This window comes from Equus caballus, chromosome 2, assembly GCF_041296265.1.
Source record: "Equus caballus isolate H_3958 breed thoroughbred chromosome 2, TB-T2T, whole genome shotgun sequence".
In the NCBI taxonomy this organism is placed as follows: Eukaryota; Metazoa; Chordata; class Mammalia; order Perissodactyla; family Equidae; genus Equus; species Equus caballus.
In genome coordinates, this window is record NC_091685.1 from 36,194,625 (window position 1) to 36,221,753 (window position 27,129).

Here is a 27,129-nt window from a genome sequence, read left to right on the forward strand (position 1 = left end):
CCGGAGAACATGGGCCCCTCGGAGTCGAGGCACGAGAGCTTGGCCCCACTGTGCCATTGCAGACAAACCACTGACCTCTCTGATCCCGTTCCCTCCTCTATACAAAGGTGCTAAGGAGCACCTGCTTTCACCGCCCTGGGGACACAGCCATCTCTGCCCGTTCTCTTAGTGGCTGCAGAATGGCCTCTCCCGGGGTGGGCGGTCTTGGTGGGAATGTACCCCACTATCCCCTGGTCAAGGTTTCATTGAGAAACACGAGGCTATCAGATGGGACGGTCCCCAACGTCCCATCACAAATAATCCAAATCTACCCCATCCTCCCCCATTTCCTAAGAAGCATCCTTGCTCCCATCACGGTCAACCCCTCACCCCGTCACGCCCACACCATCAAGCTGGGTACCACTCTCTCTCAATTACCTAAAGGTGCGGCTCCTGTGGCTGCCCCATGTGTCTCGTTCCCTCTCCAGGAACAGTCCTGGCCACCAGCACAAACCATTCTCCTGGGTCCCCGACATCACCTCCAACCGAGACATCTTTTCCTGGCTGCTTTTCCCTTGTCCGGCATCTCAGACGCTGTCTCCTAGCTCACTTCCCACCCCCGCAGCCCACTCCCACCTCGGCCTCCAGCCCCATCACACCTCCAAAACGGCCCTTACCAAAGGCCCAGACCAGCTCTGTGTCGCCAAAACCAGTGGCCACTTTTCTGTCTCATCTTAGTCGGACTCTGAACGGCCTGCCGCCCTGCTGACCCCTAGCTCCCATCTGAAACGGTCCCCCGCATCAGCTCCCTGACACCCCACGCTCCCTCCTCCTCCCAGCATCCTGGCTGCCCCTGCTCGGGCTCCTCTCCTGGCTCCTGCCCTTCACCTGACCTTGGGAGGTCCCCCTGCCCCATCTTTATGCAATGACGCCCCAGTTTGAATCTCAGCACAGGAGCCCCAATCCCTCCCCTGGACTTCGAAGCAGTCTCTCAACGTGACCCAGTCCCAGACTGGACTCCTGGATTTGCCAAAAACCACGCTCCCGCCCACTCCTAACCATCTCGCTTCATGACACCACCCCCCCAGCCCGATAGTCAAAAGAAGATTCTGGAAGTCACACTTGAGTCCTCTTTTCCCCTCACCCACTGTGAACGATCTACCAGCAATTCCAGCCAATCCTCTCTCTGATGTATAACCCGAAACCAACCCCTTCTGTCCAACCCCACGGCCACAACTCAAACCCGAACCCCGCCCCCGACCCGCCATCCCCTCCTCCGGGCCCTGCAGCCCGTTGTCCCCTGAGGATCCGGTCAGAGCCCACAAGGCGCCAGGGTTGGGGGGCATCAGTGAGACGGAGGCAGGCAGCGCGGGTTCCCTGCGGGCAAGGCCCCATCTGACCTACCCTGTGTCCGTCCCTCACCCCACAGCACCTACCCCAAGGGCTTCCACAGACCAGGCGCTCAGTCAGTTACAGAATAAATCATCTGGGAAAGGGGAAACTTCCCAACAGAGTTATTAACAGCTGAAATCTTGGAATTGCATTTCATTAATAAAAGTATTTATGTGAAATTAAAAAGAAAACAAATCTTCAGTGGCTTCCCGTTGCATCTCCATTAACCACCCCAATGGCCTGCCCGGATCTGCCTGCCCTGCAGAGCCTCCTCTCACACTGCCCTCTCCCCGCTTCCCGCTGCAGGCTCGAGGCTTTCAGTTGTTCAAACAGGCCAAGGTCATTCCAGCCTCAGGGCCTTTGCATGTGCTGACTCCCTGCCTGGGGGGAAGAGGGCTCCTCCTTGTCATTCAGGTCTCAGCTTAAATGTCTCTCTTCAGAGAGGCCCCGACCCCTCCAGCTAACAAATTCTGCACCACTACCCCTCACATACCCTCCCGCCACCCCCAACCCGGCCACCCCAGGTATGCCCCTCACACCACATTAGGTTGTTTCCTTCTCAGGAAGTATTGCTTGAACACAGTTACTTTATTAATTTGTTTGATTTGTTTGTCTCCTCCGCTGTCACATAAGATCTATAACAGCAAGGGTACACCCCATGGTAACAGCCAACACTGCTAAGCTCTTACGTGGGCCAGGCCCGGTCCCCAGCAGCCTGCTTGGACTTTCTCATTAAGCCCTCATGCCCTGTGACACAGTCGCTAGTATTAACCTCATTTGACAGATGAGGAAACTGAGATACAGAGGGCAGGTGAGCCGCCCAAGGCCCAGCACAGAAAGAGGGGCCACAGGGAACAGGGTACCATCCACCCCCCAGCCCAGCACAGGCCTGGCCCTCTGTTGGCCCTAAATAGATACTCGCCAAACGAGCAAACCAACCCCCCAACAAATGAATGAGACACCCCACAACACTGGGAGGTTGTCTTTGGGTGGCGAGATAAAGGGTGATGTTAATTTTCTTCTGTCTGTATTTTCCAAGTTTTTGTCAATGGTCAGGCAACACTTGCATAATTTAAAGTCAAACAAACTCTTATTTCGAAAGAAATTTAAAGGTTCTGGGTAATGTCTGGGTTCAGGAATATTTTTCTTCAATTTCCAGTGACTGTTACTCCTCTATTTAATTTAAACCATTGTTTTTCTAGGGAAATTGAATAAAAAGCCCGCATCTTTAAAGCTCTGCTCCAAGTCCACCCACTTCAAACAGTGCAGCAAGGGGAGTCGCGGGGGCTGGTCGGCCGGAATTCAGGGAGAATACCAATCAGGCAGCCTCGGGGAGAGGGTTTCTGCAGGGAGGCCAGCTCTCAAGAAGGAGGGGTCCAGACCCAGACATGCCACCTCGCCCAGGGCCCTGGGTGCCATCGCAGGCAGGACCCACCCCAGACCACCTGCACTGCCCTGGACCTGCAAAGAAGGTAGGGGGGCGTGGGCCAAGACCACCCTTTCAACAGACAGGTTGGTGGGAAGATGAGGCCCTCGGCAGGGGGCTCAGCTCCAGGCTCTGACCAAGAGCTGGGCCCGCCCTGTGCTTCCGGCCAAGTGGTCAAGTGTCTTCCTATTTCCCACAGCATGTGGGTCCTGCTGCCAGGGGCCATCGAAAGCGCAGTGGGGCCAGGCCCTGGAAGGACAGGCACTGCTCCAGGGTGCGGAGGGTGACAGCTGGGCTGTGGGGCAGACAGGACGGGTTAACCCATGCTGCAGCCACCCCTCGAGGCTGGGCAAGCAAGATAACTGACGTGGGGCTCTGCCTCATGGGGCAAAACGGGGATGACACAGCCCACCTCTCAGGCGACTGACTGAGCAAGCCCCCAGGAGCAAGGTGCCTGTGCTCTGTAAATACGAGCCATTATTATTAGCTCTTTCTGACCCAGGCCAAGGGGCCCATCTGGATGCTGGGTTCTATTCGAAGCCTTGCCCCTAAGCCACAGGGCGAGGAACCAGCCTTGAGGGTGAAAACCACCTGTGCTGAATCTTCCCTCCCTCCCCTCCTCAAAAGGAAAGGGGAAACAGGACTGGAAAAGATCTCAGGGCCCACCGGGTTCGAATCCTGCCACTTACAAACGTGTGGCCTCGGGAAAGTCCCTCAACCTGTGACTCAGTTTCCGCATCTATCGGGGGGGGGGGGGGGGGGAGAACAGCTCCTACCTGCAGGATGGGTACGGAAATTAGAGGAACTGACAAATGCCTGGCACGTATGGGCATAAGGTAAACGTGAGTTGTCTCTAAACAAATCAGCCCTCAATTATCTGCCTAAATGAAGGGCAGGAGTAAGAGGGACCGGAAACACTGGGTAAACTAAACCCTAGCTACATTTTCAGCTTTGGCTTTTCTGGTATTATTGGGGGGGTGGGGCGGGGGGAGCAGCAGACTCCCCTTCCCAATTCTGTTTTGTTTGGCTTGACAGTAAAATGGAAATCTTTTTTGAGATGCCAGGGCTGCAGCAGCAACAAGCTAGGGGGATAATAAGAAATCTTAAAGATGTGGAGCGGGGATGGTGGTGCACAGAGCATGATGCCCCGGCAGGCGAGCCTGGGCAGGTTCCTCTGCTGGTACCGGGACGATGCTGTGCCCCTGACGTGAGGAGGGCGCAGCCCTTCCGCTGCTCTGCCACGAGCCCTGCAGACTCCTGGTCCACTGATACGGAGCCAGACTGAACTCCCAACGGCTCACGCCTCTGAGCCTCTGCACATGCTGTTCCTTCTACCCAGACCCTTCCCCTCTCCCTGCCCCATGCTCCTGCTATACTCCGCATACACCTCCACTGGACATGACTGCACACAGGTCCATTTCCCAACCAGAGCTCGGGGCTGCACAGGAACTACCACGGCCTGCCCATTCCACAGTCTGGCTCTACTCTCGTAGGCTGTCCCTGAATCCAGACGGACGGGTCATGCCCACCATTGCCTAAGCCACCCCTGGACCAGTCTAGCCGCCAGTGTCCGGGACACCATACTTTCACAGCGCCCTGCCATCTGACCTGTCCACAGTCTGTCCTCAGGCACCCCTGCCACCCTGGTCTGGCACCACCATGCCTGAAACCCCTTGAGTGTTGTTATTCAACCAATGGCCATCAGGCTCTCAGTGAACTGAACCCGACTGTCATCCCATTTCCCCTCTTCCTGGTGCGTGGTAACAGAACTCAGCTTCTGGAGTCACAGCTCCACTGTCACTATAAATTGAGTGACACTATAAATTGTTATAAATTCAGGGCAATTTACAACGCCTACCACCACAGCAGGCCCAGCCCCACCCCTGCCCCTCTCGCTCTGCCCCAGTGAGGACCCTAAACCAGCCAGAGAGGGGTGTCACACCAGAACACAAGCTCCAGGGAGGGGCTGCGCCCGAGTTGCCCACTGCTGGATCCCCAACCATGTGCTGGTAAATGTTTAACAACTGGCTCTTCAGGGGGAAAAAGAAAACCCTGATTTGCAGTGTTTCCCAGTTTCTGTGGTGTAAATACTCTCATTACGGCCAACTTCAAGCTACCGAGGTGACATCACTGAACACAGAGCTGGGAAGAGAAACGCAGCAGCGTGCCAGGATGTCCATTACATGTATATACACACACGAAAGACACAAAACCCACAAACACGTCGGTAATAGTGAAATAAATGGGAAGCACTGTATTTTGAGTTTTATCACCCTTGTTTTTAGTATAATGTATTTAACTGTAAATTTATTTATTTAGAGTTTTTTTATAATGGCTGTGTTTAATGGCCAGCTCACAAAAATCCCTAAAATTTAGCAATCGGCACTCATGCTCTGGCACAAACTGGCTCCAGCAAAGCCCGGCCAGGCCCGGCACAGCTTCGGCAAGGACGGTCACTCCTGGGAGCTCGATCAGACCAGGACCCCAAAGGAAGGTGGCTCTGATGCCCTCCCCGGAGGCAAAGAGAGACCAAGGAGCTCTCCAGGGCTGCCTGGCCAGGAAGGAGCTGAGCTGGGGCCGAGACAGCACAGTCGGGTGGAAAGAGAACTTGGGCCCACTCAGTTGTCCATGGGTCTGATTCTCCTTCCTGGACACCTGCACACCCCTCGAGGGCAAGGAGAATGGCTCATTCACCACTGTGGAGACGAGATGGGCGATGAGAATACCAACAAGTCCCTGAAGACAAGCTTGCAGAAGAAAGCAAGCACCCAGGGGCCGGGCCGGTGGCGCAGCGGTTAAGTTTGCACGTTCCGCTTCTCAGCGGCCCAGGGTTCACCAGCTCGGATCCTGGGTGCGGACATGGCACCCCTTGGCAAAAGCCATGCTGTGGCAGGCGTCCCACATATAAAGTAGAGGAAGATGGGCATGGATGTTAGCTCAGGGCCAGTCTTCCTCAGCTAAAAAGAGGAGGATTGGCAGTAGTTAGCTCAGGGCTAATCTTCCTCAAAAAAAAAAAAAACCAAGCAAGGACCAGGTGGTCAGGGAGACCAAGGCTCGAGTCCTTGACTGGCTAGCTGTGTCCTTAGGCAGTCACACTTAAAAGCTGTGATTCATTTTCCTCATCCGTAAAATGAGTATGAACCCATCTTCCCTGCGTAATTTTCAGGGCTGTTATAGAAACAAAGAGTTGGTGGACAAGAAAGAGCAACAGAAGTCTAAGTTACTATTATCGCACATTTATACATCACCGACTCTATCTTTTCAAAGCTTATCTAAGAAGATTATATTCTTTCCACTCTGCTCCTTCCCACTGTTTAAGAAATCACATATGTGAAGCAGCCAGCCCAACATCTGGCACTTACCAGATACATTTCTGTTCATTAATTTACTATTTATCTCATTAACAGAAGGCCTTCCCTTTACGCTACCCTGGGACCTGGGCCCCAAGGAACGTACTAGCTTTCTCCCTAGACTCCTCCAAAGTCAAAACTTGAAACAGCAGAGTCTAGGAACCATTCATAACCGGACATCCAATTGCTCAGCAACTAGTTGTCGAGTACTTACAAAGCATCAGGCGCTGCTCTAGGCTGCTGACCAAGGACAGACATGGTCCCCGCTCTCAAAAGTTTACAGTCCCTTGGGAGGTATCAACAAGCCCCCAGACTGGAGGGCGGGCTCTGAGAGCATCGCGAACAAGAACTCGAGCCAGGCTGGCCGGCCAAAGAGGAAGAGATGCCCGAGTGAGCAGTGAAGAGGTGAAGGATGGGACCAACTTTCTGGAGAGAGGGAACAGCAGGGGTGAAGGCGTGTTGGTGGTCAAGGAAGGAGCAGGGGCCCTCGAGAAGGCGACTGTGACAGAGCAGAGTGAGCATCAGACATGGGCACAACCTGAGGCCTCACAGGCCCGAGGAGGGTTCTGAGCTTCCCCCTGAGAGCTTGAGGAAGGGGAAGGACGGCCCCCAACCCACAGTCACAGAGAGCTTGGAGATGTCCAGACCGCAGCCTCCTTGCCGGTCTGTGAGCCCGAGGCCTACTATGTACTATGAGCACCTACTGTGTGTCAGGAACTGCTCTGGGCTGGTGATCCAGCACAGAGATGGTCCCTGCTCTCAAAGGTTGACGGCCCTTTGGGAGGTATAAACAAGCCCCCCCACTGGAGCGAGGGCTCACCTACACTGTGGGGGCGCAGTGCTGGCTGGACGGAAGGATGGACGCTGCAGCTGCTGGCCATTCGGGCAGGGCCTGCAGGAAGCGCCAAGCATTTTAATGAACCTGCACAACCTGTCCTCTCTCCCCAGCATCCAAGGAGGAGCAGATGGGGCTTCGGGGGGGCGGGGCGGGGCTGCCCTGGTTGAATCCCTGGGGAAGGCAGTGGGCAGCAGTGCAGCCCACCCCCCACCACTTTCCTGCTTCGGCCTGATACAGGGTCCTCAGGCTCTAAGACTAAAGGAAGATTCCTGACCCCTGCCCCAGGACCCTACCCTGGGAGACAGAGGAAGAACTACCCCCAGCCTCTCCTCCATCAGGCCTGGACCCCCTCTCAGAGACCTTCCCTGGAGGCTAGGAGGCCGGCCTTCATCCTGAGCAGGGCCCACCCAGGACACACTTCTCTGCCTCAGGGAGTGTCCAGGCCTGACCGGGCTCTGCGGTCATGGCCTTCCAGCTGACCAGGGCATCCTCTCCTCCCACACTCCCCTCCTCTGGGAGGCTGCCCCTGTTCTGCCCCCTGGGCAGGGGGTTAAGCAGAGAGAGGCTGGCCCAGAAGAGAGCCAACAGGAGCATTCCCTGACTTCGTGTAATCCCAGGACCCCCAAGGTCAGTGCAGGGGACCAGGGACCACAGTGACAGCAGGACCCGAAGGCCTGGTGACCCAACAGGGAAGTGTGGCACAGGGTCTCTCTCTCACACACACACACTCACATGCTGACGCACAAAGACCAGTCGGGAGTCACGCAAAGGGACAGGACACCCAAGAGACATGGAGACTCCCGGCCGCCCCCCCGGGGGGAAGGGGACACATTCACACTCAAATGACACAAGGAGAGACACAGGCGCAGGGAGAAGACCCAGGCTGCGGGGCCTCACACACCCAGAGACACATCCCCACTACACAGGCTCGAGAGACACAGGACAGAGAAAGACGCCAGCTCCTGGGGAGACACTCACACCAGGGACATGGGGAAGATCCAGGCTCGGGGACTCTCGCACCCAGAGACACAGAGATACCCACTCGCTGACACACCCAGGGCCGCACGGAGAAGCCACCGGCTCCTGGAGAGACTCTCTCGGACACGGGGACACACAAAGACCACGCAGAAGCAGCGCCGCGCGGAGGGGCCGGCACGACCCGGCCTCGGGGGCCCCGGCCTCTCAGGGACTCAGCGACCCTGGTCCCGGGCCGCCCGCGGCCCCGGGGAGACCCGGGCCACCCTCACCCCCACCCCCACCCCACGGAGCCCCCGCCGCCCCGCGCCCCGCGCCCCGCGCCCCGCGCCCCGCGGGCCGCACTCACCGGCTCCGGCCGCCGGCCGCGCCTCCGTCGCCCGCGCCGCTCACAAAGGCGCGCGGCCGCCCCACGCTCAGCCGTCCCGGCCGCCGCGGGTGCCCATGCCGGGCGGCCCAGCCCGCGCCCCGCCGCCCGCCCCGCCGATGGCGCGCCGCGCGCCCCCCGCGAGGTCGCGGCCCGGCCGGGAGTGCGCCCGCCGCCGCCGCCGCCCAGCGGCCCGGCCTGCCGCGCAGCGCCACGCCGTCCCCGCCCGCCCGGCCGGCTCCGGGCTGAAGTCACCGATTAACCCCTGCTGGCCGGGCTGCGGCCGCCGTGCCGCCCCGCCTGCGCCCCCGCCCCAGGGCATGGGCACCGGGGGGAGGACCCTCCCCAACCACCCGCAGGTCGGGGCTGCGAGCTGGGGCCACACTGACCCGACCTCTCAACACGCAGTTGGGGAAACTGAGGCCCGCAGCGGGTGAGGCCTTGCCCCGGGTCACCCAAGGACCCCTCACTCCATCACTCCCAGTGTCCCCTCCCAATTGCCCGTTTCTCCCCCCAAGAAGCTCTCCCCCACTCTCCCACTTCCCTCTTTCTCCCTTGGAAAGGTCCCGCGCGTGCACACACACACGCGCGCGCGCGCTTCTGCCCCCTCACTTCCAGGGGTTTGCCCAGGGGTTCCCCAGAAGGGCCAGAGAGTCGTGGGTTGGCCCCAGGGGAAACCCTGGCCGTGAGATGGGCCCCCACCCATTGTAGGCAGCTCAGAGCCCTCCAGCCCCTCGGTGGCCTGGCACCCTGGCCTCCGATAATGACCTCAGGAACCATGACTCTGGGGGCTGGGTACCTGAGGGCTTTGAGAGCATCAGCACTGGCGACAGCCCTGCCATGTAGGCCCTTTTTCCTGATGAGGGAACTGAGGCTCAGAGCTCCCCAGGAAGGAAGTGGTGGAGCCCAGATCCCAGCACGCCCCTCCCTTCCAGTCCCCAAGCTGCCAAATGCTAGTTACTCCCTCCCAGAATTCCAAAGAGGGCCTCCGGATATGATGCAATTAATTATAGTTATCTGCTCGTTAATGAAGATTATCCCTGTTGTTATTAGACACTGCCCTGCTACCTCTCTATCTGCAACGACATTCACGCAGCAGGCTTATCAGCAATTGCTTATCAGCAATTACTCCTGGGTTGATAATGATGAGTTCTGCAGCCTCCGAAGGGCAAAGGTGTGTGTAGGCTGGAATCTTTGTCGCCTGTGTTCGTTCATTCAATGCAGCCGGCAAAAACATCTTTTTCATACTGCCTATCTGTCAGGCACCAGCCCGAGGGGCTAGGAATGAAACAAGGAACAGACAGACCCCAGCCCTGCCCCCTCGGCTCTCCTAGGCCAGGAGGAGACAGGAATGAACAGGCCACTACAGTGCAGCAAGACAAGCCACGCCAGGCCACGGTCGCTGAAATCATCGTATTCATTGGTCCGTTTGCTTGTGTATTGTCCATCCCCGCACAAGACATAAGCGCCATAGAGCCTGTCCTCAGACTTGTTCAGAGTTGTCCAAAGCCCCAGGCCGAGGGCAACGAGGCGCATAGTAAGCAGCTAGTAAATATTTGTTGAGCACTTACTGTGGTCCAGACATCGTTCTAGCCATCCGGGTGACATCAGTGAAAATACAGGCATGACCCCTGCCCTGGTGGAGCTTCCATTCCAGCGGTGAATAAATGGTGGCTGTGATAACAGAGCAGAAGGCTTCTAGAATGCCAGCAAAGCAGCAAGAACATCTTCAGATGTCCATCGAGTGACCTCAGGGCTCTGAGCCTTAAGCCTTGGACCAGAATTTAGATGTTCGGGTCCCGCTGGGGTGGCAGAGCCGAGTGCAAGTCCCTGGACCTGCATTCGAAGCTTTTCAGACCTACTCCAACCGCCCTCCTTGGCGATCCCATTTCTCTCCAGGACCTGAGCCCTCCTGAGTCCTCCAGGCCGGAGGCCTACCCCTCTCTGGTTGCACAAAGGCTGACCCCCCAGCTCCAGACTGCCAGAAGGCCCTGAATCCCCAGGAAGCCGCCCGCGTGGCCTCTTCCCTGACCACCTCTCCTCGGAGCTCTGCAGCACCTCCTGCATTGGTAAGGTGCACTGTCAGCTCTTTTGTTGTTTGATTAAATTGGCTCTGGACACATGCTGACTGGAACTGTCTCCGGCTTGAGGGCAGCTGTGACCAGGCTGGAGAGCAGGGACCACACCCCATGCCGTCCTGTGCCGCCAGAGCCGAGCGCATGTTAGGGGCACATTCACCATCAGAGGATCCAAGTGGATCCAATGGATTCCAAGTGGACATTCTCAGGCTTCTGGGTCCAGGATTGCAATCCACCAGCTCATAAAACCAATGGAGCCCCAGAAGCATTTTGTTTTATACACAGAGGTCCTGTTGTTACTGTTAATTAGTTACCAACACCTAACAATTGGCAGATTTCCCATGAAAAGCCAGATTTCTGGCTTCTCTTTTGTTTATTTATTTTTTTAAAGGTTTTCTTTTTTTCCTTTTTCTCCCCAAAGCCCCCCGGTACATAGTTGTATATTCTTTGTTGTGGGTCCTTCTAGATGCTGTCTCAGCGTGGTTTGAAGAGCAGTGCCATGTCCGCGCCCAGGATTCGAACCAATGAAACACTGGGCCTCCTGCAGCGGAGCACGCGAACTTAACCACTCAGCCACGGGGCCAGCCCCTAGCTTCTCTTAACAAATGTGAAGATCTGGTCATGCCGGGCCCTCGTTCCCCCCGGGGCCACACTCTGCAGGCCCCGAGGAGCTGTGTTCCTCCACTTGCCACCATCCCTCTCAGCTCTGTGTCACCCAACTGACTTGGAGGTCCCTCCGCTGAATTAGTGTTTTCAGTTTATTTTCCCTCCATGTTCTGCTCTTACAAGAAAAAAAATCATATCACAAAACACAGACTGGAGAATAAATGAGCCTGCAGCCCTCACCTCCCAGGCCAGGTCAGGCCCCAGCCCAGGCAACGTTCTCCCGCATTCTTGTTCCCTCCACCATCTGGCTCCCTGACGCGCACACAGCCTTGCTCTCTTGCCTCCCCAGCTTCGTGTTCTAAGCTGCACAGCACAATGCAACATATGAGGTGCTTCACTGGGCCTTTGCTCATACTGCTCCCTCCACTTGGAATGCCCCTACTGCTCCAGCTCCCAGACACCGTGGCTAACTGCTTTTGGATGCTCTCGACGTAGATAACACCTTCTCAAGGATCTCTTCCCTAGTGTCCCCAGACTGGGCTCCTGGCTCCCACAGCATCCTCCTGTCCCCCTGTCAATGCACCCATCCTGCCACGTTGTGCGGTGTATTTGCCCCATGTCTTCCCCCGGGCTGTGAGTCCCGGGGGCTGGGACTGTCCTGTCTCATTCATGGTGGAATCCCCAACACCTGGGACAGAGTCTGATCAAGCGTAGGCACGAGACAAATATTTGCTAAATAGATGAGCGAATGGGTTTCAATAACCACAAAAGGAACAGAAAGGATTTTGTTCCATGGGAATGTTTCCACGTCCCAGAACCCTTGATTAACTAGAGTTTCCCACTCACTGAGCTTTCTGTGGGGCAGGATTTTTTGTGTAAGCATGATCATGAAGGATCCATCTGGACCAGACTGGAACTCTGTTCTCTGCTGTCACCGACAATGACCTGGGAAGGAGGGAGGCGGGCGGGGCAGGGGGCATATCTTCCATCGGCCAGAGGGGCTAAGTGACTTGCCCAAGGTTGCCTGGGTGGGAAAGTGGACTTCCCCAAGAGCATAAACCGCCTTCGCACAGGCGCACGAAGGGAGAGCGTGCAGGAAGCAGTTTGTCCTCATTATTGACTGTATCATCTAACCAGTCACGAACAGGCCATTATCCAGGAGAGGCTGGATCACCTTTTGGTCACAAATGAGGACGATAGAGTCTGTCTTACAAGATGACACCCTCTTCCCCGTGACACCCTTGCCCCTGTTTAGTAGGACGGGCATTTTGAAGGGGGCTGGGATGGCCTCCCAGGTTCCTCACAGCCCAACACCTGCATTTCTGGGGAGCAAGCTGAGGGCAGAGGCATAGCCACAGGTGGAGGTGGTTCCGGGGGCTCAGGGGGAGAAGGAAACTTGACTTTTCTGAGCTGCCACTTTATGGGCCTTGGTGTCAGGGAAGGGCCAGTCTGAGTAGCTCCTTCTCTTGGGGATGAAGTCTCAAAGTTCTTCCAAAACAACCATGGTGGTGGGGGGGGGGGGGTGGACACTCACGTCCAGTGGGCTGGACACGGACACAATGCAGGGCTCTGCCACCCCGAGCTCTCTGAAGGGCCCTACGAACAGCTCTCACCGTCTTCCACTCGGGCCCAATGCCTGTAAAGTGGGAACAATCTTTAGCCCTCTTCTATCACACAGGATTTTGAAGGACCAATCCAGTATAGCCTAACAGATGTTTCAGCCTCTCACGGACAAAATTAGATTAATGCACTATTTGACACTATATTATCATAAACAGTCACAAACATTATGAGACACAACCTAGTATAGTAGTGATCAAGAGTTCAAACTCTGGGGCCGGCCTGGTGGCACAGCAGCTAAGTTTGTACGTTCCACTTTCATGGCCCAGGGTTCGCCGGTTCGGATCCCAGGTGTGGTCATGGCACCACTTGGCAAACCATGCCATGGTAGGCGTCCCACATGTAAAGTGGAGGAAGATGGGCAGGGATGTTAGCTCAGGGCCAGTCTTCCTCAGCAAAAAGAGAAGGATTGACAGCAGATGTTAGCTCAGGGCTAATCTTCCTCCAAAAAAAGAGTTCAAACTCTTAGGATTCTCACTGTTAGAGAAGGAATTACAAATATGGCAAGGGAGAAAAGCAGAACGAGCCCTACTTCTACTGGAAGTGTTGGTGTTGGACTGGAATCGGAGGTATTGGTGTGAGCTCATAGCTCTGTCCACCAAGAGGCCTGGGGACATATGAGGCTCATAGCATCGAGCACACTGAGCAGCCAGACCATGGTTTCCAAACACTCTTCTCTACTAAAAGAAACAAGAGTTCCTGCGAGAAACTGCTGAGTCCAGAGAAAGAACAAGTTGAGCCTGAAATCTATTCTTGAGCCAGAAATTAATACATTGCTCAAGAAGTGATGGGAACACAGCAAGAGGACACAGAAACCAACTCAAAGAGGCTCCCACTAGCCAAACCCAGGGCGACTTAAGCATCAAAATAAATAACGATTGTAAGGATTTACATCCCATTGAACACAATAGGAAAGCAAGAGTCCTTACTGGTGTAAATAAATTAAAAGCTAGGAATAGCTATTTACCTCATCTCAAAGTACTTCCCCACAAAATACTTATTAACCACAAAGGGCGAAAGAACAACCCCACAGTAGAGAAACTTGGCAGACACCTCCTCAGCAGCGTGGTCAAAGTGGGTTCCCAGGACCCGTCAGGGGGTATCTGACCTCCTGAGCCTCCTGCTGTGATGCCCCGTGAAGGACACAACATCCCTTCATGATGTTTCTGCCCAGGATGCACACCTCACATCACCATCAAGGAAACCCAAATGGCGGGACATTCCTCTAAATGCCAAGGTGACGAAAATCAAGGAAAGACTGGGGAACTTTCCCAGATTGAAGGAGACTAAAGAGACACGATAACTCAGTGGTAAGGTGTGGTTCTGAACCTTTTTGCAGGAAAGGACATTTTTGGTCCAGTTGGCAGAACTTGAATGGAGTCTGAGGGTTTGATGGTAGAAGTGTATCGTGTGAATTTCCTGATTTGGGTGGCTGTCTCATGGTTGTGTGGGAGCATGTCCTTGCGTGTAGGAGACACATACTAAAGATCTGGAGTAAAGGAACATCAAGTCAGCAGTTTCCTCTCACATGCCTTGGAGGGAAAGGACGTGAGCTGTATGGTACTTGCAGTTTTCTGTGAGTTTGAAGTTATTTCTAAAGTCAGATGGCCTTGCTAATCTAGACCAAGTCGCTTAATTTTCTGCATCTCAGTTTCATCCCCTGTATGGTATGGGTGAAAGTAATAATACCTACCTCGTGGGGTAGTTTAGAGAATTAAATATTTGTGAACTATTTAGTGCAGAACCGGGCTTATATACATATTGCAAAATTTTGAAGAGCTGTGTAATTTTTCTTTTTCTTTGTGCAGTTCCCATTTCGTGGTAAAGTGCCAGGGTATGACAAACCCCAGTGAGCAGGGGACCAGGGAGGGGATGGCAATGGGAGAATCAGGAAGGATGAGCCATGATAACTGACACTAGGTCTCAAAGTTGGGGACACCACGGGAAGAGGGCCTGGAGGCCAGGAAAGCGCATGCCCCAGAAGAGGGGGCCGTCACCACCCGGTTCTAGGAGGTGCATCACCATGCCCAGTGTCTCCAGAGCTTTCTTTTTATTTTCCAAGAGAAGCCAGCGATCCAGATTTCTAGAAGAAATCCCCTGATTTTTCATATTGACAAATCTTTCAAATTCTGAGTGAGCCCAACGATCGCAAGCGCCAGCAGCAGGAGGAGTTCTGAAAGCTTGTCCTGAACACTTAGAAACGTGGAAACGCCCCTGTGGGTTGACACAAAAAGCACCAAACCACTGCTGACGGTTCTTCTGCCGCTCCCATAGAGCCTCTGCAGGGGCTGGGGTGCGCCTGCCAGGAGCTGCCTCCGGGCACGCCCCCAGCGCGGTAGCCACGCCTCCCAGCACAGCTGATTGGTGGAGAGGGCGAACATCTGACCAGACTGGGCCAATCAGCTGGTTTCTCCCAGGAATTTGAGCGCTTGAGAGGCAGCAGAGAGGAGGACCTGGCCAAATGACGGGGGACACCGAGCCTGAGAGATGGTGCGGAGCTGGGACTGCGTCCACCTTCCAGCGAACCCCAGCCAAGTTCAAGCTGCGGTTCCAGGGGATTAGAAACGCAAAAAATAAATAAATAAATAAATAAAGAATGCAGAGTAAAAGACAGCGAGGCAGAGACCAGACAGGCCGGGAAGGCGTTCACAGCAGAAATAATAGAAATAATTATAACAAGCTCCTCCATGACGCTCTCTTTACACCAGGCTCTGTTTAATCGCTTTATACGTATTAACTCACTTAATCCTCACAATAACCCCATAAAGGTTTCCGGGGCAGGTGCCAGACTTTTAAAAAAAAGTTAATTTTATAAAAGTAGGTACTTTTAGCCCTGTTTTACAGATGAGGAAACTGAGGCACAAAGACATTCTGTCCTAGCCTTGGCTGGCCATCAGAGTGACCTGTTGTGTCCTCATGGAGAGCCCCTCCCCTGGTACTCACTTGAGTGGATTTTTATTCCTATGACAAGAGGAAAGATTGACACTCAGGTGGTGTCCGCTGCCCACGGCTACTGGCTTGGTGCAGGATGAGGGGGGATTCTGAGACTGATTAAGTCACCAGGTGTCCCCAACATCCTGCTCCAAGCCTCTTATATCTCCCCCAATGGAAAAGGTGAAGGGGGAAAGTCACAGCCTGGGGTAAATGTGGGCCAGGGGCGCCAAACACCTCTAGATACTCTGCCCACCAGCCCAGCCCGCACAGGCCATCTTACAGTAGCGACCAGCCTCACCCACCCCTTGGGATATCTGCAGCTTCTGCTGAGATAAGCAGGCAGAGGGCGTGGGGCTGTCTGCTGAGCCAAGGTAAGATCGGGTTTCCCTGCTTGGGGCCTGGCCAAGGAGCCAGAAAGGACAAGGAGACAAGGTCTTCGCTTCCTGGCATCAGGTTACTGCCCCTGCCCGGGGCTCAGGGTGCCAGGCAAAGCTCCCAAGCATGAGAGGGGCTGGTCAGCTGACAGCCGACTGGGCCCAAGGCCTGTTCTAGAAGCAGTCATGAGGATGAAGCGGATGTGGCACTGGGAGGGGGAGCAGAGAGGGCGCCCAGGAGATACCGTGAGCCTCCAGCCTTGCCAGGCAGACCAGGCCGGGGACTGGGGGTCCGGACAGAAGGTCTCCAGGAGGGAAGGTTCTGGGCCTGGGGAAAGGAGGCGCTGCAGCTGCCAGCCCTGAGACTGGAGTGACACTCCAGACTCCAGACGGGACCCAGCCCCCACCCGCCCGCCCGCCCCGAGCTGCAGCCGGAGGGCCTGGCCATGCCTACAGCCTGGCACCAGCCCCAGAAACCTTCAGCGTCCCCCAGTTTCACCACCCAGGGCTGGGCGGTTCCATAAGCTCCCTGGTCTCGGAGATGAAAGACGCTTTCTAAGAGCCATAAAACCGTGCTCGCTGGGAACAATGGGCCCTTATCCCCGTGCGTCCTTCACAGAAACTCCCATCAGCAGCGCACCAGAAGCTGCACGCAGGAGTTTTATAGACTGGAGTTTTGGACCAGCCCCAGCGTTCATTAACATCCACTCCCTCGCCCTCCAGGGATCCTGCACAAATCACTCCCATTTACAGAAGCCCACTCTCTGCTCAGCCTCCAGGCAACCCTGCAAGGAAGGGGGCTTTGTCCAGTTTTATGAATAAAGAAACAGACCCAGAGAGGTTAGGTGACTCGCCCAGGGTCACACAGCGGGAGAGTGGAGGAGCTGGGATTTAACTCCAGAGTCCACGCTCCTTCCCCCGTATGGTGTGGCCTCTGGTCAAGATCGCCCGAGTCCTGCCTCACGGAACTCAAGAGGTTAAGCTGAATGGTTTTCTTAGGTTTCCTCCTGGAAACAAGCATCTCCTGAGACCTCAACGCCTTCACCAGAGTGGCCCTGTTGACCTACCCAGTGGGTCAGCAGAGACACACCGAGGTGGGTCACTTCAGAAGGGAGCCCCAGCGCATCAGGGAGGGATCCAAGCCGCTTCCCTAGGACGGGACCCAGAGTCCCTCGCTTCTCTCGCAGTCACACTCCCAAAGCCTTTTCACCCCATTCCTCCTCTGAAGACCACCGATAATGAAGACAGCCCCCCCTTACCGAGCATTTACAGCAGGCCAGGCTCTGTGCACTTCATGCATGATCCCATTTACTCTTGCAAGAACTCTATAGAATGGCTGCTTTCAAGATCCCCTTTTTCACATGAGGAATTGAGGCACAGAGAGGTAAGTAGCCTGCCTAAGGTCACACAGCAAGTAAACAAAGGATTCCAAATCTATCCGACTCTACCCCACCACACCTCCCCCAAACCTCACAATGTGGGGTTCAGCAGACACTCCATCCACACTGGGCCAATCCCACAGTCCTGGGTCACAACTCTGGGTGTCACCCCAGATGTGTGGATAATGACAATAGCCATTGCTCTGTATCAGGTACCTTCTAAATCCCTTCACCGTCCCCCCTCTACACAACAACCTCAGTGTCGATACGGCAATTCCTATTTTGCAGATGAGGAAACTGAGGCTCAGAAAGGGGAAGTGTCTTATCCACAGACCCACAGAGCTGGTCAGTGGGGGTGTCAGGATTTGAACCTACTTCTGTCTGGTTCCAGACCCACTGCTTCTTCTGGGGAAGCCAGCGTGACAGTTCAATCAGACCACCCCAATAGAGTCTTGGCGTGCACTCAACTTGTGCTCCCAGATACTCCCCAAATGAGTGCCTAAGATGGCCTGGTGCCATTTCAGGAGCTGGAGGGACCGTGGTCAACAAGACTGGAATGCCTCAGTCCCCATCAGCCCCATGGGGCACCACCAGGGACCCCCTGACCACTTCCGGCTGCTTCCCCAGAGCTCCAGCCACAGCCCCCTCTCCGGACCCTCCAACACGATGGCTCATCCCCACCTCGGCCGCCCGTGCCCCCTGCCTCCCCTCAGCTTCTGCGAGCTTTCCAGAGAGCCACCCCCCAGCCCCGCGAAGGCAGTCTACAGCTCCCGGTCTCATGGCTTATTTCACTTCACAACCAGCTCCTAACTGGGAAAACCAGACAGGCAGCTGCCTTGGCTCAGGCTCCCCCAAGATGCCCTCAGACCCACACACCCCGGCGCCAGGTGGCATGGCCAGCACCCACAGCCCCTTTGTTGAGATGATTTGCTCATAGGCTGCCCCACCCTGAGAAGCTGGCTTGGTCACCAGTCCCCTGTTACCTTCTTTTGCTGCCAAGGAAGCCAGCCTGCCCCTAAACAACTCATAGATACATACAGTTACTTAGCTGGTGCCAGGCGCTGCTTTGAGTACTCTTCATCATCATCACCTACGTCATGATCATGATGGTCATTATCATTGTAGCTCACATTTATTGAGCACTCACTACATGCCAGGCACTGGGCCAGCCCTTTACCCCTATGACCTCATCAAATCTTGGCAATAATCCCATGAGGTAGGTACTATTATCATCCCATGCAACAGATAAGGAAACTGATAAACAGAGACGATAAGGCCGTGGCACAAAGTGCTGTATTCCTTATGAAATTGTCTGTCATCCCTGCTGTACTGTAATCTCCCTGAGGGCAGGAGCATGTCTGCTTTGCACAGAGTTGTATCTCCAGAATATAGTGCTTGGCACAGAGTGGACATTCAATAAAGTCTTTTAGATGGATAGACGGATATATGCATGGAAGAGTGGATGGAAAGACAAATAGATGGATGGATCATTGGATGATGGATGGATAGATGGATGCATGGATGGATGGATGAAGGATGGATGAGTGGATACATGGATAAATGGATTGATGGATGGATGAATGAAGGATGGACAGATGGATGGATCATAGACGGATGATGGACACATGGAGGGATGGATGCATGAATGATGGATGGATGAATACAACGGAAAAACAAGAGGAAAAGAACTAGAGGACCTTACCCACTCCCAGTCGCCCACCCCCTCAGCGAAGCAGGAGGAAGCTGGATGCAGTTTCTCTGCTAATTGGAAAATCCCTGGCCAGGATTCCAGGAAATCAGAGAAGAATATGCTGACTTTTGGGAGATGGAAAAAAAGAGCGCCATGTGGGTGATGAACTTTGAGATAACGTAATAAAAGCAGCAGCGGGGTAGTCTTATCAAGCACACTCCCCCTTCCCAGAAACCACCACTTTGCAGGGAATTTCGTCTGCTCAATCCCAAACCACATGTCTCTGAATCAGGGGCAGCCACACAGTGTGCCCAGTGTAGAAGCCCCTGCCCTGTGGCTCCAGGATTGGGCGTAGGAGTAGAGCTGTGCCGGGCCCTGGGGTTTGGTGGGAGCCAAGCCCGACCCATTCTCCGGGTGCTATCTCAGGTTCTGGAGCACCCACCAGGAGCCTTCGGCTTTAGGGGACTTGTGCTCCAGTTAATCTAAGAGATCTCACGCTGACCCACAAACCCTCATACCTAGTGAATCCTGATCAGCCAGATTTAGGGGAGGCATTGGTGTGAAGCAGGCTCCCCTACTCCCCAGTATTCCCTTGCCAGAGCCTAGGGCTTCCAGTGTCCTGCGGGGAAAGCAAGGCTCCGAGCTGCAGAAACCCAGCAGCACCAGGAGAGCAGGCGTTGATATGGCCCAGCTTTGTAGTTTCCAGGGCAACTTTAAGAAAGAGGAAAGACTGGAAAGCCCCCCGTCCTCCCTTCCACACCTGGGGACACCATTCGTCCGCGTGGAACATGGCACTGAGGTCCCCGTCCGCCCAGGGAGGCATCCTGTCATGCGTCAGACTTAGCTGTTCGCTGGAAATGGGGATTTGGGGTGGCACTGGTACAGGGACATGCCCTTGCTTTCACTGAACACCTACTATGCGCCAGGCCCAGGGCTGTGCCTGGGATAACGCATAACCCTCCTAACACCTCAGCGAGTTGGTACTGTTACTTTCCTTTTCAGATGCTTAAACTAAGACCGAGTGACCTGTCCGGGTTCACCATCCGAAGGGACAGAGCTGGGATTGGAACCCGAAGTCCCTCCTTTTTCCACTAACAACAAGGTGGAAGGGACCTCAGCTCTCCCCGCAGCTGGGCAAACATTGGCGTCTTGGGTTTAATCCAAAATCGGCCAGACAGAACACGAGAGGGAGTTTTGGAGATCGCTCCCGTCTTGGCCAGTCCCCGTGTGTCAGGAGCAAACTCGGGCCTCCCCCGCATTCCTGCGCTCCCCCTGCTTTGCGGCCGTGTGGGGAGGAGGCAGAGCTGGCAGGGAACCCACCCATGTGAGCAACTGGGAGACTTTCAGAGCTGGAAGGGCCCCAAGGAATGACCCAAGCCAACCCCCTCCGTTCACAGAGAGGGAAACTGAGGCCTGGAGAGGGCAAGGGATTTGCTCAAGGTCGCACAGGGAGTGAAGAACAAAATGGGAGCAGAGGCAGCCTCCTGGCTCCCGCCCGGGTCCGCTCCCCACCCCAGCCCGTCTCAAACAAGCCATGACGCTGGAACCCTTTAGATCAGATAGAACGAACGGGTATCAGATTTCTTCCCGACGTCGCTCAGAAGGAGAACCGGGGAAAGGGTGAGATGAGGAGGCAGGAGGTGGGCAGGTGCCCCCTAACCCCGCTGCCTGGCTCCGTCTGCCAGGGCATCTCTGTGCAGAGGCTGAGCCCGGCTTGGCTGGCCAGGAGGAGGGGTCAGGGTTACCTGCAGAGCAGGTCCCAGCGTGGCCAGGAGATCTCCCTATCTTCCTGGTCCCCTTGGAACAAGGGCTGCCTCTGTCCCTGGGACAAGAAAGGATGGGGGAGGGGTCTCCTCTCCTGCTGAAGGGCGAAGTGGGAGGAGTCGTGAGCAGGGAAGCCAAGGACTCACTTGGTGGCAGCGCCACCCTACCTGCCCTGTCCCGCCTGCTAAGCTCCTGGGGACCTGCTCCCTGACCACCTTGAATCTGCTTACTGCTCCGGTCCTGGGGACCCTGGGGAGCCCCATCCCCAAGGAGCTGTCTTTCATCGTGGTGGGGGGTGCTCATTTCTGGGAACACGCAGACCAGGTTCACATCCCTGCTTCCCCACCTACTGGCCCTGTGACCTCAAGCGGGCGAGTCACTTCCCCTCCCTTTGTCTCAGCTTCCCTGCTCTAGAGCCCAGCTTGTGTTCCTGCAACCCAAGGGCGTTGTGGGATTAAATGCCAGGCTATCCCCGGCACAGAGGGGACTGGAGAAGCTGCTGGGCAATTGCCTCTCTTCATACTACTTCTCTGCGTGCATACTGTGTCAAGGTTTTAAAGGCATTTCCAGCCATGACTGTAATACACAGCCCTCGGTGAGAACACAGAGAAGAAACCATCAGCCCCTGCGCCCAGATGGGGTGACCCAAGCCCTGGGAGGCTGAGTGGCTTGCCCAAGGTCCTGTAGTATTTAGAGACAGAACAAGATCAGAACCTATGGTTCACAAGTCCCACAGAAGCCCAGCCCAGCCCAGCCCAGAGGCACCAAGTGGGAAGAGCTTGAAATCCAGAGTCAACAGGGCAGGACCCGGTCTTGCCTGTGACATGAACTCAGCATGCAACCTCGGATGGTGACTCTGGGAGATGTGAGCTTTCAGACTGAGGATTTCAGTGCCATTGGCTGGCTGTGTGACTCTGGGCAAGTGACTTCACCTCTCTGAGCCTCAGTTTCCACATCTGTGAAATGGGGGTTGTCAGGAGGAATAAAGGATCTATGGCATGCAGGATGGCTGGCACAGAGCTTAGCATGCGGTGAGTGCCCCATAAATGGAAATGTAGGAATGGTGGCTATACCAGTAGTCAATATCGCTGTTAGTATCGTTATTATTACTAGGAGGAGAGGACAGAAGGGAATCACCCTGAGAGCCTCTTGCCCACACGACTGTCCTGGAGAGGAAGCCTTGAAATGAGACACCAGGGACTCGTCTCACCTTCTAGGTGGCAGGGATGTGAATGGGGCCAGACCAGAAGCCCCCCCGAGGACCCCCGTCCCACTATCCAAGGAGACCCAGCTGGAAGTACTGGGGGCATTACTCCCAGAGGAGTTCAGCCTTCACAGGGACAGAAGAGAGGTGGTGGCCCCCCGCCGAGCCTCAGGAGACCCTAACTCATGGGCCGAAAGCTGGGGAAGCAGCCACTTCTGTTCCAGATGAACCAGGATCCTCTGGAGGAAAGGCCCCTGAGAGAGAGGCTGGCCTGGCGTGCAGCACACTCTGTTAGGAGCCAGGAGGGAGGGCCTGACTCTCTGCCATCTCTTAACTGTGTGGCCTCAGGCAGGTCACCTCACCTCTCTGAGCCTCATCCCTCCTCTCTGGGGACCATCATTATGGGGATCACAATTCATGCCCTACCCGCTCCCCAGGCTAGTGCGAGATCCATCAGGACAATCAACATGGACTTGCTTTGTAAACTGTCAAGCACCTTAGGATGAGGCACTGCCCTTGTTCATCACCAAAGGACCCTTTGTTGGGGCCGGCCCCGGGGCCAAGTGGTTAAGTTCACGTGCTCTGCTTCGGCGGCCCAGGGTTTCACCGGTTCGGATCCTGGGCGTAGACATGGCACCGCTCATCAGGCCATGCTGAGGTGGCGTCCCACATGCCACAACTGGAAGGACCCACAACTGAAAATACACAACTGTGTACTGGGGGGCTTTGGGATAAAAAGGAAAAAATTTTTAAATCTTGAAAAAAAAAAGGCTTTAAAACAAAATAAAGGACCCTTCATAGACAGACAAAGCAAGGTGCGGCACAGCAGAGGCCACTCCAGAAGGTGATAATGGAAAGAAGCAAACAGACTCAGGCCCCAGGCCCCTCCTGCTCGCTTTGCCGTGCCCACCCAACCTCCTGCCTCCCAGCCGGCTGGACTCCATGGAAACCCCTGACAGCGGTGTCTGGGGTTGAAATCCTGGGACAGCTGCTTTTAACCCTCCTTCAGTCGCTCAACAGAGACCACCCTGGAAGTCATTACCCGTTTGTCCTGGACTCTGCAGCTGGGGGGCTGCATGAGGCAGAGGGTGATCTGACACAGAGCTGAAGCAGGTTAAGGGAGAAAAGCATCAACAGTGACATTTGTGGCCCCAGGACCCTGGGAGGCCAGCCAGAGGGACACACAGCCATATAAATGTCTCCCTTACAACCTCAGCCTCGCTGGGCCCAGGCGGACCCCGACCCCGCAGCCCCATTCTCACAGGGCAGCAGAAAAGCCAAGGAGCAAAAAGCTCGGTCAACTCTAGAACCACACTTGTCTGGCTTCAAATCTCAATTCCTCTTTTTCAAGCTGTGAAATCTTGAGTTAGTTACTTACCCTCTCTGGGCCTGTTTCCTCAGCTATAAACAGGAATGATAATAATAATACTTACCTCATAGGGGTGTTGGGAGGATTCAATGAGTTAATACATGTAACATGCTTCGTTTGCAAAGTGTCTGGCACAAAGTGGGCACCAAACAAGATTTCTCTCATCATTCACCAGACATCAGCCACACAGATGAAAGAGGCTGCCCCCCTCCCAAAGCCGTGGGCGCTCCATCACCGGAGATATTCAAGCTGTGGCTAAAACAGCCACCTGTCAGGGATTCACAGCCCGGGCTGCCTGAGTGACCTTTAAAATGCTTCCAACAGCGAGCCCATAACGTCACGCCTGTAAAATTGTGCGCGTGGCACTCCTCCCTCCAGCTGGGCAGGGATGGCAAGAGATGGGAGAGGGCTATGGGGATGGGAGAAGGCTATGGGATGGGAGAGGGCTGTCGGGATGGGTGGCGGCTGTCGGGATGGGAGGGGGCTATCGGGATGGGAGACAGCTATGGGGATGGGAGGGGGCTGTAGGGATGAGAGGGGACTGTTGGGATGGGAGGCGGCTGTCGGGATGGCGGAGGCAGGGCGGCGCAGAAGCAGAGGAGCGGACGCTGAGGAGCATGGAGGGAGCCCTGGGCAGGACTCCGCAACCTGTTCTGGGTTCCAGCTCCCGCTCTGCCACCGATTCCCCATGTGACCTTGAGTGCCTCCCTGTCCTCTGAGCCTCAGTTTCCCAGCTATAAAACGATGCCATTGAACTAGGTGTCCTTTGAGGCCATCTGAAGCTGCAACCATCAAACCCTGTGACCCTAGGAAGGGAGTGCGGCAAGTTCCCACCGCACGAACACCCCCACAAGGCTCCCTCTGCCTTCCTCGCCCCACATGCCCTGACCTGCCCCACAAGGGGGCCACGAGGCTCAGGGTCTCCCCCACTGAAGCTCCCAGCAGAGCTCTCCTCCTGGAGCCCAGCACCAGGCATCCCCAAGCCCCACTGTCCCCTGGGAGGGAGCAGGGTGTCCGTCCCTGGGCCTGGAGCCCAAGGGTGTCAATGATGGCGAGACCCCCCCCCCCAACGCCCAATGACCTCCAAAGGATCCTCCTGCGACTCCGCGAGGGAGAGAGATGCTTAAAAACCCAAACCCTGACCTGGATTCCGTGCAGTCCAATTCTGCCCTCGGGGAGAGGAGCACAGAGACGGGGCAGGTCCCACCGGCAGGGAAGGGTTCCGTCTGTCGCAGCAGCTGGCAGGGCGGGCAGGAGCCCAGGAGTCGAGTCCACCAGCTCCGCGTGCTGGGCGTACAAGGGCCCCAGTGCGTGAGTCACTCACCTGACAGACCTGCCAGGCAGCAGGACAGGAGGCGGCCCCGGCCGCCCACAGGAAGGCTAGACTGAGTCAGGGCTGGGCCGGGCTGGGCCATCCATCAGCCAGGCCTGGGAGGACCAGGAAGTTGCCAAGGGGGAGGAAGGGAGGAGGAGCGCCAACAAAAGTGGGGGCCTCTAAGAGGGGAGCAGAGCGGAGGGGCTGAGCGCCGATGGCTGCCAGCTGGCCCAGGAAGGGGCTGGGCACGGGCACAGGGGAGGGTCACGTGGACTACGACCCTTTAACCAGAGAAGGTGGAAAAGAACATACTTTGAAGTCAGAAAGTTTCAGGTTTGACTCCCTGACCTTTCCAGCATGGCCTCGTCTCTCTGAGCCTCAGTTTCCCCCTTGTTCCACTGGAGTAATAATTGGTCCTCTATGGCAGGGTTCTCATGAGAATTAAATCAGACTGTCAGGACAGGGCTCCAGAGTCCCGGCTCCCAGAGGGTAGACAGTGACCGTGGCTCTGATCACACACACGCCATTTCAGTTGGGCAGCCCGGGGTGCTGAGGAGCCCGGCCCTGTTTGCAATCTTATTGTCCGTGTTAACTACCCCTAGATTTTAACCAAACATCTGCTGAGTCGACTAAGAGCAGAAGTATCTCAACATCAGGAAGAAGTCATTTAACCACAAACACTTACTCTGCCCTTACCGTCTGCCCCTGGGAACCCAGGAGGGGCTCTCAAAACACCCACAGACAGCAGTTTGCAGGTGGACACGTGGATTTCACACCAAACCCGGCGTGAGCCCTGCTCCCCTTTCTGCTACAGGACCCTGGCAATCAAGCCTCACGGTCTTCCATCAAGGGTCAGCAAACTACCTCAGGCCAAATCCGGCCCATCAATTGTTTTTTTAAATAAAGTTTTATTGAAACACAGGCACGCCCATTTGCTATTGTCCACGGGAAAGACAACAGCAGAACTGAGTAGCGACAGAGACCACACGGTCTGCAAAGCCAGAACTATTTGCCATTTGGCCTTACAGAGAGAGTCTGCTCACCCCTGCCTTAGATGTTGATACTAATAATAATGATAATCCTGGGTTTGGCTCTTTCATATTTTATACACTAAAAACCTCTCCATGCTTAGTTTCGTATAAGCCTCACAACAAAGTGTCCCCCTTTTTGCAGAGAGGGAAACTGAGGCTTCTGAGAGATAAATAGCTTGCCCAAGATCACACGTCACCAGCGTCACGTGACTCCTGCACCAACTCTCTGAAGAAAACAGAAAGGGTATTCTCAGCCATTTTATCAATAAGAAAACAGATTTAGTAATATCAAGAGAGATGTCCCATGTCAAACAGTTACTGGCTCATACTCACAAAACAGAAGTTGAAAAAGATCCCAGTTGCTCTAGAGGGTGAGTGAGGATGCTGGGGCAGAGCAGGCTGGACCAGGGGACACCGGCCCAGGGGTTCTGAAGCAACAGCTGGCTGACGCTCCCTCCTCCCACACCTCCAGCCAACTGGTCTGCAAGGCAAGCAGGTCCCTAGCCAGATCAAGACGTTGGCTTAACCAGGGCCCAGGAGGACTTGTAGAGACTTCTACACATTTCTCAAAAACAATAAGCCAGAAGACACAAAACACACACGTATGCAGAAAATAAAATAGCATCTTTCTGAGTCTGCTTTTTAAAAAAACCAGATAGGTTTATCAAAGGGGAACTATTTCTACTTGGTGGGGGTCCCTGCTTAGTTTCTTGTTGAAGAGGAGGTTGCCTAATCCTGAACTCCTATTTCCTTTCCAAGAACCATTCTCTTCTCCCAAGGACGGATCCCGGCAACCACTTTGACACCACGTGATTCCATGCCCTGGCGTGCACACCTGACAGTCATAGTCTCTGCCTCAGAAATTTGGAACCGGGACTCTGCTGGTGGCTGGAACTGGGCACTTGCAACTCAAAAGCTGCAGGGTAGCCACCCTCTGCCATGTGCCCAGAGAGGCGGAGAAATCCAGTCCCAGATGCAAAGAGAGATGCAGAGATAAGATTATGCTGTCGGCGTTATTCACAATAGCCAAAAGGCAGAAACAACTCTCATGCCTGTTGGTGGATGAGGGGATAAATTAAATGTGGTACATCCATATAATGGCATATAATAATTCAGCCTTAAAAAGGAATAAAATGCTGACACATGGATGAATCCTGAAAACAGTGTGCTAAGTGAAATAAGCCAGTCGCGAAAGCTCACATTATATGGTGCCACTTACATGAGGTACCCAGAACAGGCAAATCCATAGAGACGGAAAGTAGAATCGATGTGGGCTTGGCGAGCCAAGGAGTAGAAAGAAAGATTTCTGGGACTCTCAAGGTCTGGCAGTAGTGCTCCTTTACTCAGAGAACAGCGTGGGGACAGGACCCGTGGGCACTGAAGAGCTGCAATGGGTTGAGAGTAGGGCTAAATTTATAAGGCACAGGTATGTGAGTTT

General features: G+C 55.1%; 1 protein-coding gene across 25 annotated transcripts in view; it reads right to left on the bottom strand.

Moving 5' to 3' along the window:
* The window catches only part of ARHGEF10L (Rho guanine nucleotide exchange factor 10 like), a 153,480-nt gene extending 128,748 nt beyond the window's left edge, over positions 1 to 24,732 (bottom strand). For 8 of the 25 annotated variants that reach the window (XM_070252503.1, XM_070252482.1, XM_070252467.1 and 5 more), the window contains exon 1: positions 8,310 to 8,449. The gene's annotated coding sequence lies outside the window, so the exon portion shown is untranslated. Of the gene's footprint in view, positions 1 to 8,309; positions 8,450 to 9,126; positions 9,261 to 23,409; positions 23,668 to 24,488 lie in introns of those variants that run through there. The other 17 variants (XM_070252507.1, XM_070252406.1, XM_070252396.1 and 14 more) reach the window with 13 other exon arrangements.
* Between the last annotated feature and the right edge of the window lie 2,397 nt (positions 24,733 to 27,129).